The following is a 16,003-nucleotide window of genomic DNA, read 5'->3' on the forward strand; positions in this document are numbered from 1 at the left end:
TATAGCCTGTCCAGACCATCGCGGTGATGGTTCGCACGGTAACCCGAGGTAACCCGAGCTGCAGGTCAAACTGTCGTAGACCGTGTCTAGAATAATATACGCAGTATATTTCCGGATGTCGGTTTACGGCCGGGTTCTGGACCTTATTTATAAGTGTTCAACCATACTGTACAGCATATCCGCGGGCATGTGTCGTTGACGCAAAGACTCTTATGCGGAAAATAAAATATACAAATGCAATCAACTCAATACTCTCCGAGCGAAAATAAAAGTTAGTTATAACGCTGAATTCTTATAATTAATTCGCCCCGATGTTTTCAATCTAATGAAGGGTAAAGAGACTGTTTGAAATTAACTGGGTCTGCGGACCGCAAATTTCATATACGGACCGCCCTTTCGACGGTTGTTAAAGGTCTAGCCTCTGTGTAAGCGCAGAATATATAAAATATCAAGTCGCGATGTAAACTGTTCGTTATGTTCAGGAAATATCGTACGACTCAGATATATATATATATATATATATATATATATATATATATATATATATATATGTAAGAAAATTCGTTGTTTAGAAATATTCATCGAACTTTTCTATACAAAGTGTGGTCTCTCGGGTGACGCCGAGGGACATTTACGCACTATGCTATTATATATATATATATATATATATATATATATATATAATATAGCACCCTGGTTGATCCTGCCAGTAGTATATGCTTGTCTCAAAGATTAAGCCATGCATGTCTCAGTGCAAGCTACATTAAGGTGAAACCGCGAATGGCTCATTACATCAGTTATGGTTCCTTAAATCGTACCCACATTACTTGGATAACTGTGGTAATTCTAGAGCTAATTCATGCAAATAGAGTTCTGACCAGAGATGGAAGGAATGCTTTTATTAGATCAAAACCAATCGGTGGCGGGCTTGCCTTGCTCACCGTTTGACTTGGTGACTCTGAATAACTTTGTGCCGATCGCACGGTCTAGTACCGGCGACGCATCTTTCAAATGTCTGCCTTATCAACTGTTGATGGTAGTTTCTGCGACTACCATGGTTGTTACGGGTATCGGCGAATCAGGGTTCGATTCCGGAGAGGGAGCCTGAGAAACGGCTACCACATCCAAGGAAGGCAGCAAGCGCGCAAATTACCCACTCCCGGCACGGGGAGGTAGTGACGAAAAATAACGATACGGGACTCATCCGAGGCCCCGTAATCGGAATGAGTACACTTTAAATCCTTTAACGAGGATCTATTAGAGGGCCAGTCTAGTGCCAGCAGCCGCGGTAATTCCAGCTCTAATAGTGTATATTAAAGTTGTTGCGGTTAAAAAGCTCGTAGTTGAATATGTGTCCCACACTGTCGGTTCACCGCTCGCGGTGTTCAACAGGCATGTCTGTGGGACGTCCTACCCGTGGGATTAGCCCGTAAAAAGGCGGCTCAACTCAAAATCCTACCAAGGTGCTCTTCACCGAGTGTCGAGGTGGGCCGGTATGTTTACTTTCAACAAATTAGAGTGCTTAAAGCAGGCTCATTCGCCTGAATATTGTGTGCATCAAATAATGGAATAGGACCTCGGTTCTATTTTGTTGGTTTTCGGAATTCCGAGGTAATGATTAATAGGGACAACTGGGGGCATTCGTATTGCGACGTTAGAGGTAAAATTCTTGGATCGTCGCAAAACGGACAGAAGCGAAAGCATTTGCCAAATGTGTTTTTATCAATCAAGAACGAAAGTTAGAGGTTCTAAGGCGATCAGATACCGCCCTAGTTCTAACCATAAACGATGCCAGCTAGCGATCCGCCGAAGTTCCTCCAAAGACTCGGCGGGCAGCTTCCAGGAAACCAAAGCTTTTGGGTTCCGGGGGAAATATGGTTGCAAAGCTGAAACTTAAAGGAATTGACGGAAGGGCACTACAAGGATTGGAGCCTGCGGCTTAATTTGACTCAACACGGAAAACCTCACCAGGTTCAGACACCGGAAGGATTGACAGATTGAGAGCTCTTTCTTGATTCGGTGGGTGGTGGTGCATGGCCGTTCTTAGTTGGTGGAGTGATTTGTCTGGTTAATTCTGATAACGAACGAGACTCTAGCCTGTTAAATAGACGTACTTTCTGGTATCGCAAAGGCCCTCCGCTTCGGCTTCGCTCGTTGTTGGTTGTGGTTATCACTACCGGCGTACAAATATATCTTCCTAGACGGACAGGCGGCATTTAGTCTCACGAAATTGATCAATAACAGGTTTGTGATGCCCTTAGATGTTCTGGGCCGCACGCGCGCTACACTGAAGAGATCAGCAGGTTTTCCTTGACCGAAAGGTCCGGGTAATCCGTTGAAGCCTCTTCGTGCTAGGAATTGGGGCTTGCAATTCTTCCCCATGAACGAGGAATTCCTAGTAAGCGCGAGTCATAAGCTTGCGTTGATTATGTCCCTGCCCTTTGTACACACCGCCCGTCGCTACTACCGATTGAATTATTTAGTGAGATCTTTGGACCGGTGCGCGGCAGCGTTTCGACATTGCCGATGTTGCTGGGAAGATAACCAAACTTGATTATTTAGAGGAAGTAAAAGTCGAAACAAGGTTTCCGTAGGTAAACCTGCGGAAAGATCATTAACGTACATTTACTATTAAGTGAATGAAACGTGTGCGATATGTCGTATAACCTACGACGTATAAAATCTTAAAGCGTCTGCAACGATGGATCATTCGTTTCATTAACGTTTGACCGGAGCTATATATATATATATACTATTGTAGACTAAATGTTGTGCGCTCCTACAGTATAATATACTGTGGGCAAAAGCCTCTGGCAATGATCATTCGTTTCATCAACGTTTGACCGGAGCTGGTCGCAAAATATTGCGCAGTGTGCAAAAGCAGCGTGACGCGGTTTACAACCGCTTAGCGCTCTTATGCATTGTGTAAGACAACTGCCATGTGTATCTGCTCGGCATCGTCATATGCCTGAGCGAATGACGAAGTTCGTTGTGAAAACGGCGTTCTTTTTGAGTATTATACTTTAAACGTATAGCTCAATCAACTCTTTGGGCGCTAGACGAACGTCTGGTGTTGCAAAATCGAATGTAGTAAACGCTTGCGTTAGTATTCTGTATACTCTGCACATTTTACTCAAATTGTGCGAATTTGAACATTCGCTTCATTGCGTTGTTTTAAGAAAATGAGAAATCAGCGAAAGCAGATTTTTAAATCTCACACCCAGTGAAATATTCATATTTCAATTTTGAAACGAGATTTTGTATCTTGGACCAAAAAGCGAAAGCTTTACGGTGTACTAATTGTAACCATAATAATCATACTAGTTTCAGAATCGGCCGAGTTATCTTAAACGATTTCGAGAGAATCACGATCGAAACATGTATAAATATATATAAAATCACCCTAAACGGTGGATCACTTGGCTCGTGGGTCGATGAAGAACGCAGCTAATTGCGCGTCGACATGTGAACTGCAGGATACATAAACATTGACATTTCGAACGCACATTGCGGTCCTCGGATACTGTTCCCGGACCACCTCTGGCTGAGAGTAGTATAACATTACCAGACTGCCGCTTGCTTTAAACGGCTTGCCGGCGAATGATGGAGTTTCGCGTATATGCGTGCTCTTAAATAATTCACTCAACGTGTGAGCCAGTCCACTTTGCAACATCGGACATTTTCGTTCGTTGACGTTCTGTGGCCTAGAAATTTTATATTCTTGCGACCCTCCCGATAACCGGAAACCCGAACTCTTCGAAGGGCGGTTTCGTTCCGGCAAATTTGGACGATTCAAAGGTTTCTCGTCGATTTAATGTGCGCTTGCTCACTAACGTTTGCAAGCACATCATAATCATAATACGACCTCAGAGCAGATGAGATTTCCCGCTGAATTTAAGCATATTACTAAGCGGTGAAAAAGAAACTAACTAAGATTACCTTAGTAGCGGCGAGCAAACAGGGAAGAGCCCAGCACTAAATCCCGCGGTCAGAGACGGACGCTGGAAAATGTAGTATCAGGGAGAACCCGATTATCACGGTGCGTTGCGGCGAGTTCAAGTCCATCTTGAATGGGGCCATTTACCCATAGAGGGTACCAGGCCCGTAGCGACCGTTGCGCGTATTGAGAGGATCTCTCCTCAGAGTCGAGTTGCTTGAGAGTGCAGCTCTAAGTGGGTGGTAAACTCCATCTAAGGCTAAAAATGACCACGAGACTGATAACGAACAAGTACCGTGAGGGAAAGTTGAATAGAACTATAAAGAGAGAGTTCAAAAGTACGTGAAACCGTTCAGGGGTAAACCTGAGAATCCCGAAAGATCAAAAGGAGAGTTTCAATGTTATCGTTGTCTTCCATTTATTGGCGTGCGATTGACCGGGATTCGTCCCGCGATACGCCGTCGGTTTATGCGTTAGGCGACGTTGGAATGCACTTCTCTCTCAGTAGGACGTCGCGACCCGTTTGGTGTGGACCTACGACCGCGGCGGTAGCCTGTCACGAATTTATTCGCGCCAGATCCCGCGTGCTCCAGCCGACTGCCAGACGGTATAAATGATATGATATAGGGTCGCTTTTAAGCGTTCGGCCGGTTGCAATCACGGACGGTTATTGGCCGTCGGACCTAGTCCGGCATCGAAGCCGTCTCGAGCTGTTAGCTACCGTGTTCTCGGACGGACTCTATTACTGGTCAGCGATGCTATTGCTTTGGGTACTTTCAGGACCCGTCTTGAAACACGGACCAAGGAGTCTAGCATGTGCGCGAGTCATTGGGAAATACAAAACCTAAAGGCGCTACCTAAAGTACACGCTAGAACCCGAAAGATGGTGAACTATGCCCAGTCAGGTCGAAGTCAGGGAAAACCCTGATGGAGGATCGTAGCAATTCTGACGTGCAAATCGATCGTCGGAACTGGGTATAGGGGCAAGAGACTAATCAAACCATCTAATAGCTGGTTCCCTCCGAAGTTTCCATCAGGATAGCTGGCATTCGATGAGCGAGTCTCATCCGGTAAAGCGAATGATTAGAGGCCTTGGGGCCGAAACGACCTCAACCTATTCTCAAACTTTAAATGGGTGAGATCTCTGGCTTGCTTTGGATCAGAGTGCCTAGTGGGCCACTTTTGGTAAGCAGAACTGGCGCTGTGGGATGAACCAAACGCCGAGTTAAGGCGCCTAAACGACGCTAATGGGATATCATAAAAGGCGTTGGTTGCTTAAGACAGCAGGACGGTGGCCATGGAAGTTGGAATCCGCTAAGGAGTGTGTAACAACTCACCTGCCGAAGCAACTAGCCCTGAAAATGGATGGCGCTGAAGCGTCGTGCCTATACTCGGCCGCCAGGGCATGAGAAACGTTCATAATAGTTCGTTTTGACGCCCTGTTGAGTAGGAGGGTCGCGGCGGTGTTCGCAGTAGGGTTTCGGCGTAAGCCTGCCTGGAGCCGCCATCGGTGCAGATCTTGGTGGTAGTAGCAAATACTCCAGCGAGGCCAAGGAGGACTGACGTGGAGAAGGGTTTCGTGTGAACAGCCGTTGCACACGTGTCAGTAGATCCTAAGCCCCAGGAGAAATCCTATGTTGATGTTGGTGTATTTTATTTTAAATAAAATTTCACACCCATCGGGCGAAAGGGAATCCGGTTCCTATTCCGGAACCCGGCGGCGGAACCGTTTACAAGTCGGGCCCTCGCAAGAGAGTTTGTCGGGGTAACCCAAAGTGACCTGGAGACGCCGTCGGAAAATACGGAGATAGTTTTCTTTTCTGTATAAGCGTTTGAGTTCCCTAGAATCCTCTAAAATGGAGATAGGGTTTGGAACGCAAAGAGCACCGCTGTTGCGGCGGTGTCCGTATCTTCCCCTCGGACCTTGAAAATCCAGGAGAGGGCCACGGTAGGTGTCGCGACGGTTCGTACCCATATCCGCAGCAGGTCTCCAAGGTGAAGAGCCTCTAGTCGATAGATAAATGTAGGTAAGGGAAGTCGGCAAATTGGATCCGTAACTTTGAGATAAGGATTGGCTCTGAGGATCGGGGCGTGCCGGGCTTGGTTGGGAAGCGGGCGTAGGCCGATGTGCCGGGCCTGGGCAAGGTGAAATTGTCCTTGTGACTTAGATCCTAGCTCGGTCCCGTGTCTAGGCCCACCGCGGATCTTTCTTGCTGCAAGGTTTCTGTGCCGGCTTCGGTCGGTCAGTCGTACTTTTCGGCCGCCATTTAACGGTCAGCTAAGAACTGGCACGGACTAGGGGAATCCGACTGTCTAATTAAAACAAAGCATTGCAATGGCCCTAGCGGGTGTTGACGCAAAGTGATTTCGGCCCAGTGCTCTGAATGTCAACGTGAAGAAATTCAAGCAAGCGCGGGTAAACGGCTAACTAAGACTGTCTTAATTTGGTGGGAGTGGTTGTTGTTCTTCGGGACCACAGCTAGCAAGTGGCCTTTCCTCCTCGTGGGTCCCATCGTAAGTACCCCTTCGGGGGAAAACCAAGGGCCACCTCTGTGCATAATAGACCTGGGGGCTACCAACCCCCTCGTCCGTATAACAAAGTCGGTACAAATTCAAACACAAGCCTCGGATGCAAAAATTTAGATTTAGAATTAGAAGAACCCACTGGTTCTTCCCAACCGGCGAGCAGAGATGGTCATTTATGCCGTTTTCCACTATGCGGCAAATATTTCGCAACTTCGATTGGTCAGGGTGTGCACGAACAGAGAACACACAAGGAATGGTACGACCAAGAATTAGCCAAAATCGCGCCCAAGAAAGCAAGGTGGACGGAAGAGGAGCTGATCATTATGGCCAAAGAGGAGGTTGCACTAATCAAAAAGGGTATTACCCAAAATAATAAAGCCCTCCTAGCTATAACACCGGGTCGAACGTTGGAAGCCATCAAAGGTCAAAGACGTACGCCAAAATATAAAGGCCTGATCGCAGACTTTCTATCTACACCTGATGAGACAAGTAACACAAACCCTTGTCCTGTGGCCACTGATTTAGACATGAGAGATGACCTCACTAGAGCACTAGCGATAGCAAAGAGTAGAGATGATGACAAGTTCAACAGTTCCCTATTGGTTAACATATGCCATAAAGCTGCGGAACTATCACCAGAGGAATTAAGGAAGCAAGTGAGCGAGTATCTAGAATCCACCTTCCGATATGAAAGAGTGACCAACTCCAACAACAACAAGAAGGGGAAAGCACCAAGGTTAAATAAGAGGCAGCAGCGCAGACATGAGTACAAAGTGACTCAAACGCATTGGAGCAAGAACCCAAGCAAATGTATTTCTTATATGACTGCAAAGCTACCTCGACCCCCCACCACCTGATGTAATGGTGCAGTTTTGGTCGAATGTATTAACAGACTCAGTCGATGTAGCACCAGATGTCCAAGCAGCGAGAAACGAAGATCTCTCGCACCTGTGAAAACCCGTGTCTACTGAGGAACTCAGGTGTGCACTTCCAGACAGAAACACGGCTCCTGGTCCGGATGGTATATAAGCCAGACTGTTAAAGCCAACCGACAGTCTGGAAGATCGAACATTATAAGAATCTGGAGGACGCAGTGAATCTGAAATACAATGTGTCAACAGTGGTACAATTACCCTAAACATCAGGGGAGTATGGCACGAAGAATCGGCAAATTTTCTAGTGTCGGAGAAGATACTTAATAAAAATGAAATGAAGGTAATCTCTACTAGAGCGATAACTGGAGGACTAAACGGATTTGCGAAATGGTCAAAAACAACGACTACAAGACACGAGCCACAAGGAATCGGATGACCACCTGAATTGCACGCGTGCTGCCTGCGCTCAACATCCCCCAGGCATAATACTAGGAGTTAGGTTTAGTGGGTATTGCCTTTGGGCCGAGTCCCACTCTATTGGTCAACCTGGCGACCATTGTACATAAATGTATTCCCCTCCTATCCAAAAAAAAAAAGAAAAAAATAGCCAAATGCCTCGTCATCTAACTAGTGACGCGCATGAATGGATTAACAAGATTCCCACTGTCCCTATCTACTTTCTAGCGAAACCACTGCCAAGGGAACGGGTTTGGAAAAATTAGCGTGGAAAGAAGACCCTGTTGAGCTTGACCCTAGTCTGGCATTGTAAGGAGACATGAAAGGAGTAGCATAAGTGGGAGATAGTAATATCGTCGGTAAAATACCACTACTTTCATCGTTTCTTTACTTACTCGATTGGGCGGAAAGCGTGCGTCGAAAACTTGCGTTCCGACTGCCACGGTTTTCTAAAGCCAAGCGCATAAGAGTGGTGTGAGGCATTGCGCCGATCGCCAACAATACTCTTGCGTGATCCGATTCGAGGAAACTGTTAGGCGGGGAGTTTGACTGGGGCGGTACATCTGTCAAATAATAACGCAGGTGTCCTAAGGCCTAGAGCAAAAGGGCAAATGCTGGCTTGATCCCGTTGTTCAGTGTGCACAGGGACTGCGAAAGCATGGCCTATCGATCCTTTTGGCTTGAAGAGTTTTCAGCAAGAGGTGTCAGAAAAGTTACCACAGGGATAACTGGCTTGTGGCGGCCAAGCGTTCATAGCGACGTTGCTTTTTGATCTTTCGATGTCGGCTCTTCCTATCATTGCGAAGCAGAATTTGCCAAACGTTGGATTGTTCACCCACAAATAGGGAACGTGAGCTGGGTTTAGACCGTCGTGAGACAGGTTAGTTTTACCCTACTGATGAATCGTCGTTGCGATAATAATCCTGCTCAGTACGAGAAGAACCGCAGGTTTGGACATTTGGTTCACGCACTCGGTCGAGCGGCCGGTGGTGCGAAGCTACCATCCGTGGGATTATGCCTGAACGCCTCTAAGGCCGTATCCTTTCTAGACAAAGTAAGCAACGATATCTCTAAGAGTCTCGTGAGTCGAAAGGCTCAATACAATGTGATTTATTAGGTATTCGGCACACGCCGTTTATCGCACGAGCGATTTTTAGCCGAATGAGGCGCTGGACAGGGGCGATATCCGTCCGTTATATCTGTCTTGCGTATAGCGGTCGATCATGGATCACTAGTTTGATGTAGAGACTCGGAATCGTTTGTAAACGACTTAGGTACCTGGCGGGGTGTTGTACTCGGCAGAGCAGTTACCACGCTGCGATCCGTTGAGACTCAGCCCGTGGCTTGGGGATTCGTCATGTTGGCTTGACGTCACCCACGCTATTAGAGCATAAGCCTTAAGCCGTCGCATTGCAGCATGCCACAATCAGTAGGCTTGACAGTCGAAAACTTGTACATGCTGTACATGTGACACTTCTTTGGTATCTACCTAGCTATTTTGTACAACGTGCGTGAGTCAGCACGTAAATCAAAACTTATCAACAAAACAACCAATACTAGAAATATTCATTATTTCTTTCAATAACCATAATGTCAAGAGAATAGTTATGAATATTTTGTAAGTTTACGAAATATATGTTTTTAAGAGAAACTTTTCATAATTTTTTAATATAAATATATGATATAATTCATTAAATTCTAAATAGGGAGAATGTTTTTTGCTAAATTTCTTGGAAATGCGTACAAGTTGCTAATAAGCAAAGTTCGTATAAGTTATCTATAATGCAAAATGCGTGCAAGTTGTCAATGTGTAAAATACGTGCAAGTTGTCAATTTGCAGAATGCGTGCAAGTTGTCAATTTGCAGAATACGTATAAGTTGTCAATGTGCAAAATACGTGCAAGTTGCTATTTTTATTTAATTTTTGTAATATACTCTAAATAATTAGGAACTTCCAACCTATAAATATTTCGATTCTTTTATAATAAATTATTCAGTATATTTATTTCTTTTTTAACAAAATATTCAGTATTTATATATAATTTCAAACTACATCAAGTAAACTTTTAGGGGACATTAGCGAGTAAGCCTAACCTAGAATCTTGCATCGAAACAGCTTAAAATCATTTTCCGGCTTTTTGAAGTCAGTAACTTACGGGTACCTAAGACTACAACAAGTAAACTTTTAGGGGACATTAGCGAGTAAGCCTAACCTAGAATCTTGCATCGAAACAGGTTAAAAACATTTTCCGGCTTTTTGAAGTCAGTAACTTACGGGTACCTAAGACTACATCAAGTAAACTTTTAGGTGACATTAGCGAGTAAGCCTAACCTAGAATCTTGCACCGAAACAGGTTAAAAACATTTTCCGGCTTTTTGAAGTCAGTAACTTACGGGTACCTAAGACTACTTAAAGTAAACTTTTAGGGGACATTAGCGAGTAAGCCTAACCTAGAATCTTGGATCGAAACAGGTTAAAAACATTTTCCTGCTTTTTGAAGTCAGTAACTTACGGGTACCTAAGACTACATCAAGTAAACTTTTAGGGGACATTAGCGAGTAAGCCTAACCTAGAATCTTGCATCGAAACAGGTCAAACTACTTTTGTAGAGAAATATTGTTTTTGGGTTTTTAGGAATGACATATATTTATTATATTATTTATTTACATGACATGGTTTAAATACAACATTTTTATTTCTTTAAGTTATATTTTTATTTAAAATAAAATTTCTTACATTTAGCTAATACAATTTAAATAAATTAATATCTGAAATCTTGCTTGCTTTCCAGTCGAGGATGCTTTTCACGAGATAGTAGTGTCGCTGTCATAACACCTTTGCGATTTTGCTCTAATACGTGTTTTGATACATTAGCCAGTAATTGAACATGTCTCTCAGTTCCCTGAATGTGGACCGGAATTTTAGGGTCACTCCATGGACACTCATTGCTTTGTAGATATTGTACTAGATGTTCATGAGGAATATTTAGCGTAAATGCTGGTTCGGATATATTTGAATAATATGGGCTTGGTTGGGAAGCGGGCGTAGGCCGATGTGGCGGGCCTGGGCGAGGTGAAATTGTCCTTGTGACTTAGATCCGAGCTCGGTCCCGTGTCTAGGCTCCCCGCGGATCTTTCTTGCTGCGAGGTTTCTGTGCCGGTTTCGGTCGGTCAGTCGTACTCTTCGGCCGCCATTCAACGGTCAGCTCAGAACTGGCACGGACTAGGGAAATCCGACTGTCTAATTAAAACAAATCATTGCGATGGCCCTAGCGGGTGTTGACGCAATGTGATTTCTGTCCAGTGCTCTGAATGTCAACGTGAAGAAATTCAAGCAAGCGCGGGTAAACGGCGGGAGTAACTATGACTCTCTTAAGGTTGGAGATGCTTGCCTACCTCCTCGTGGTTCCAGCTGGGCGTCGGTTTCGTCACCGACGGCTAAGAGGCTAAGCGAAGTTTGGAGGGCAGAAGATCCGCTGCCTTCCATCCGAGTCGTACCATCATCGACAAACTATGTCTGGCACAAATTCATTCCTACCAAACCAGTCAAAGGATCCACAAGGAACACAAACTAATCATCTATACCAAGGATCCGGCGGCGCCGGTATCCTTTAGATGAATATCTCAGTGGACCATCTACACCACGAAGAGATAAAACACATTATGGCATTATAAAGAACGTACCAATCCTAAATTTAAAAACTCTTAATGGATAATACAATAATGACCAATCAAATAAATGGCGCAGGTATCGGAGCCTGCGGGAATGCTTCTCGGAACGAGCCAGGAGAGCATTCTGATGGATCTGGCTCAAGAAATGACCTGGATATCATTGTGTGCTGGCCGTTTTTTGAGATAGTCTGTCCTTTCTGCCCGGGTGCCTGTGCTCTCGTGTCCTCGAGTGAAGTCTTGCGGCACACCAGTTCCACCCTGACAGGAAGGCCAAATATATTTGCAGCAGGTGTCAGCAGGCCTGTGGGAACCAGGGGGGCCTGACCGTCTACTCTCGTTCTTGTAAAGGTCCTAGATCAGACGAGGCTTTTAAGTGTAATGAATGCATGGCGAGTTTTTCCTCTAAAACGGGCCTATCTCAGCATGAGCGTCATACTCATCCTGGAGTAAGGAACGAGAAAAGACGGTTGGCCTCTCAGCGACCCGAAAGTTCAACCCGCAATCTGAAAGTGCGGACGGATGAAGACATTGAAACTTTGAGAAGGGTCAATGACCAATACCTCGAATGTCGGCATGTTAACGTCAAAATTAGGGACGAACATCTCCCTCATATGACACGCACACAGATCTCAGATAAAAGGGGCAAACTGGGCCTGCGTACGAAATCCGGTCGAATAGACAAACCAGCGGTTGGTGACCAAGCGTTAGTCAATCCAGATCAACTGAATGACGATGATTGTGAGACTAGGTACCAACTGGTTGAGACCCAAGTAGCAGCCTCTCAACAAAATCGAGATGGCGATGATCTTAAACCTTGGGCACAACAACTCTTGAAAGATTGGCAAGATTGGCGGGACATAGAGATAGACGAGAAGCTTAACGAGGCGTCTGCCCAGCTCGAGGATCTTAGAAAGATGCTAGAAGCTGGCTGTAGACCTAGTGATGTGTTTAGGCACATTGATAACCTCGTTGAGTGCGTTCTTACCCCAGCCCTTACCAAAAGACCCCAATCAGCAACGGGAAAAAAGGGCAGTAAAGCACACGGTCGGCGACGCCAGAATGGCCAACGCAAAAACCAGCCTAAGTTCAACTACGCACGGCATCAGGACCTATATAATAACTGCCCTAACAAACTAGTCGAGTCTATAGTCTCTGGTTGCAATGCGGTGGACAACAACATTCGTCCACCAACAGGGGATATCAAGTCACTGTATGACGGTCTTTGGGGAACTGAGTGGAAAGGTAGTTTCTCCTTCAACGGTTCAAGACCAGAAGTGTCTGTGCTTGATAGCATCCCAATTCTAACTCCCAACAACATTCAGAAGCGAGTTATGCACATTAACGCTAAGAAAACTTTTGAACCAAGTGATGTAAGAAAAGCAGATCTCACCAGGCTCAAGAGGACGGAAACCGTGTTGGCCCGTCTCTTTAATTTAATTGTCTGGTCCGGGTACTTCCCAAAGTCCTGGAGGGTCTGCTCTACAACTCTTATACCCAAGAGAGGCAAAGATTGCTCCAAGGCGGAGAACTGGCGCCCAATTACAATTGGATCGCTCTTGGCAAGACTCTTTTCCGGAATCATTGAAAAAGGATTCCGGAATTGCATCACCATCAACAAACGCCAAAAGGGCTTCTTCACCCTTGAAAATGGCTGTTTCAATAACATTTTCGCACTCAGCGAAATTATAAAGTCTGCCAAGACACATAAAGAAGCGTCATGTGCCGTATTGGATATATCTAAAGCGTTTGACATGATCCCACATACAGCAATCAAAGACGCTTTGACAAGACTAGGATTACCCAATCACACAAGAGAACTGGTAATGTCCATGCACGAAAACATCTACACCGAGATCAAATCGGGGAATGATAAGATTGCAGTTAATATTAAACGAGGGGTTAAGCAGGGTGACCCGCTTTTCCCGCTGTTGTTTAACTGTGTTTTGGACCCCCTTCTCGAACAACTTGGGAGCACGGTAGAAAGAATCAGTATTGGTTCCCAGAGCGTCTCTGTTCTGGATTTCGCTGATGATCTTGTGGTTTTCGGTAGAACACCGCAGGATCTTCAGAAAAAGCTGAACACGACCTCCCAATTTTTAAGTGATCTTGGTATGCATGTTGCGGTTGAAAAATGCAGCAGTTTTCAGATATGAGTTCGAGGGAAGTCATGGATACTTCTGGACCCTAAAGTTGAGATAAACGGTAAAATGCTTCCTCAATGTGGTCCGGATGGGCACTTTGACTACCTTAGACTGAGATATCACCCTGGAAAGGGTTTGAACACAAGAAAGTAGTGGGCGACCTCCATGGTTGTCTCCCTAACATCAAGAAACTGAGACTTAAGTCCACTCAGAAACTGGAACCGCTTAAGCGATTTATCATCCCGCATTATTTGTACCGGCTAACCGTAGACCCACCATCTCAAGGCGACTTACAAGGGTTAGACAAGGCACTTCGCAACTTTACAAGGGAAATTTTCCACCTCCCTCATTCTACTAGCTCTGCCTTTCTGCATACCTCCCCAGGAAATGTAGGACTCGGCCTACCTCGATTGGAAAGAGTTGCTTTTTACTCTTTCCTAAAATCAATGGCTAGATGTCGAGATTCTGGAGACCCAGTATTAGAGGCACTATGGGAGCAGAGCAATGTAAGCAATAGAGTTGCTGAAATGGCACATCGCGCAAGTATTAGAGGCCCGCTGAACATAAAGGCCATTGAGAGCGCGAAGCGAAGAGCTGTCGAGCACGAGTTCCGAAGATGGGCGAGTTGCGCGTCCCAGGGAATGGGAGCTACAATGTTCCGAAAGGACACTATTGGAAACTCCTGGCTCTGAAAGCCTCACCTTCTCAAAGGTAATTCTCGCTATATCGATGCTCTTCGACTCCGCAGCAACACATTTGCTTGTCGAGCAGCACTTGCTCGCGCAACACCAATGAGCGATATAACATGCCGACGATGCCATTCTGCCAATGAGACCCTCGGACATGTACTAGGCCAGTGTACCTTCGTAAAGCCGCAGAGAATTCATAGACACAACGAAATCGTGTCCTTATGTCGAAATGAATATATCGATAAACACCCTGCTGGGCGTTACATGATTGAATCATCATTTACAGTCGATGGAAAAAGGTTAAAGCCCGACTTCATCTTATGGAATGCTGAGGAATCATATATCGTCGACGTTACAGTCAGACTTGAGCAGGGAAATTCTCTCGGAAAAGCGAATTTGGAAAAATCCTTAAATAATAATAAATCACATTGTCGGGTTATGCCAAAAGTTGTGGGATCCCGTGGTTCCCTACCCCCCAAAACACTATCAAACTTATCCCTTATTTCCAAATACCCCAAACACATTGGCTTAACATCAGTACTGATTGCATTAAGAACATCAATAGAAATGAGCAATAGGTTTTTAGACGGCTAGTGCAAGATACCAATAGTCACTATGCAAGTAACAATGAATATGATTTTTTCTAAAGCGATATTAATTTTAACTGCCGGGCGGTGAACTTCCAAAGCGTACCCGTATGTGTCGGAGCTACGGGTTTCTTTAAATTTATTCTTACACTAAACGCAGAGGAAGAAATCATGGGAGGCCCATTGTGTTGTCTGTGTTGTCCACTTTTATGTTATGTGTTATAGCCCTTCTGGCTTTTGCGAGGCATTTGACAAACAACAACATCCCGTTTGTCAAAGGCAGCAGATACCTCCACGCGGTGCCCCGTGGACGGTTTCCGATGGCATGTCATCTTCCAACTCTGGGGTATGCCGTGCGATCGGACACTGCCTAAATTCTGCTGTTCCCTAAAGAAGTAGGTTGCGGAAATAACCTGCGAGGGATCCTCTACATCAGTGCTGAATTGGATCAGTAGCGATCCGCTTTGCTGTTACTGAACTCCAGAACTGGTGATTTTTCCTTGCCGCATCCGGTGATGATTTCGATGGAAGGTGATAGTGCAAAGGTAAATTTTGTTAATCCTGCGTTACTATAGACGCTTGATTAAATCGTGGCAGTTAGATGTCTTGACACGGTACTCTTGTCACGAGGAAATCAAGCGTCTTAATCGCGACTGGTCAATATCATACCAGGAAGTGTCCCACTTTGGGACAGTTTTATAGCCAAATGCCTCGTCATCTAACTAGAGACGCGCATGTATGGATTAACGAGATTCCCACTGTCCCTATCTACTTATTAAATAGACGCTACATAGCAATGAGTGAAAGCTCGAGCTATATGGAATAAGAATAAATAATGAATGAATGAATGTCCCTATCTACTTTCTAGCGAAACCACTGCCAAGGGAACGGGCTTGGAAAAATTAGCGGGGAAAGAAGACCCTGTTGAGCTTGACTCTAGTCTGGCATTGTAAGGAGACATGAAAGGTGCAGCATAAGTGGGAGATAGTAATATCGTCGGTGAAATACCACTACTTTCATCGTTTCTTTACTTACTCGATTGGGCGGAAAGTGTGCGTCGAAAACTTGCGTTCCGACTGTCACGGTTTTCTAGAGCTAAGCGCATAAGAGGCATTGCGCC

General features: G+C 45.2%; 2 non-coding genes and 1 pseudogene across 2 annotated transcripts; all 3 read left to right on the top strand.

The window, feature by feature from the left end:
* Positions 1-690: 690 nt before the first annotated feature.
* LOC113378927 lies at positions 691-2,617 on the top strand. Its single transcript, XR_003367273.1, has one exon. It is a non-coding gene; the product is annotated as a small subunit ribosomal RNA (ribosomal RNA).
* Positions 2,618-3,399: 782 nt separating this feature from the next.
* Positions 3,400-3,554, top strand: LOC113379001. Its single transcript, XR_003367312.1, has one exon. It is a non-coding gene; the product is annotated as a 5.8S ribosomal RNA (ribosomal RNA).
* A 307-nt stretch (positions 3,555-3,861) lies between these two features.
* LOC113378961 lies at positions 3,862-9,150 on the top strand (annotated as a pseudogene).
* The last annotated feature ends 6,853 nt before the right edge of the window (positions 9,151-16,003 follow it).

This window comes from Ctenocephalides felis, unplaced genomic scaffold (assembly GCF_003426905.1).
Source record: "Ctenocephalides felis isolate EL2017-DRISC unplaced genomic scaffold, ASM342690v1 CF-g0.4_SCAFFOLD_01886, whole genome shotgun sequence".
NCBI classification, from domain to species: domain Eukaryota; kingdom Metazoa; phylum Arthropoda; class Insecta; order Siphonaptera; family Pulicidae; genus Ctenocephalides; species Ctenocephalides felis.